This window comes from Nanorana parkeri, unplaced genomic scaffold, assembly GCF_000935625.1.
Source record: "Nanorana parkeri isolate BGI_ZX_2015 unplaced genomic scaffold, ASM93562v1 scaffold2415, whole genome shotgun sequence".
NCBI classification, from domain to species: Eukaryota; Metazoa; Chordata; class Amphibia; order Anura; family Dicroglossidae; genus Nanorana; species Nanorana parkeri.
The window spans coordinates 126,527-127,379 of NW_017308683.1; positions in this window are offsets into that span (position 1 = coordinate 126,527).

An 853-nucleotide genomic window follows, 5' to 3' on the forward strand; every position below is an offset into this window, starting at 1 on the left:
TTGCGCCTAAGCTTAAGGGATTTGTACAGTTTGAGTTTAATTACCTAATATTTCATCATTGGCATATTATGTATACACTGACTTTATTTGTATTCAAATATAACATTGAAAAGGTCCACATGAGAGTTTAATCTACTAGCACACTGACTGATCACAGCAAATCAGATTTTAACTTTCATTGGTTTAGCATAGACAATTACATTTTTCAGTGGCTGCTATGGCTTGCTGCACACTGGATACTGCTGTTTTCCAAATAGATAGCAAAGAACAGAACGTTTGTTGGCCTATAATAAAAAAAAAAGAGCAAGATTTTTATTAAAATAGTGTACCTAATAAAAACCTCATATGTTATTTAGGTAAACCTTATCTATTATTTAAGCATCAAAATTATTTAGAGTTATAGTCAAGTTAACTGACACATAGAGACTTTATCAAATTTAGCCTTGGCATTTAGGCTTCAGTAAGCTCTGAGCATGAATGGCTTAATCTTGATGCCGAGGGCTCCAAATGACACTTTTTATAAGCCACAATATTGGGACTTGTGATTTAAGAGGTTTGGCTGATACCATCTTAGTTATTCTGATAGATGATCCACCATACAGTTAAATGTAGCTACTTTGTCTAACTTCTCCTGTATTTTGTCAGAGGCAACCAATCAGTATCCTTCATACAGGACCTGGCTCCCGCCACAGAAGGGAACCAGAAATGTTGTGTAAGTGGTGAGCGTTCACCCAACTTTGGGGGGAAATTACCCATACAGTGCCCCCTTCCACACTGCAAGAGGTAAATGCTCATTTTCTTCACAAAGATTTATTTTCTGCTGTACGACTGGTTCCCCCGTAGCCACTTGTCT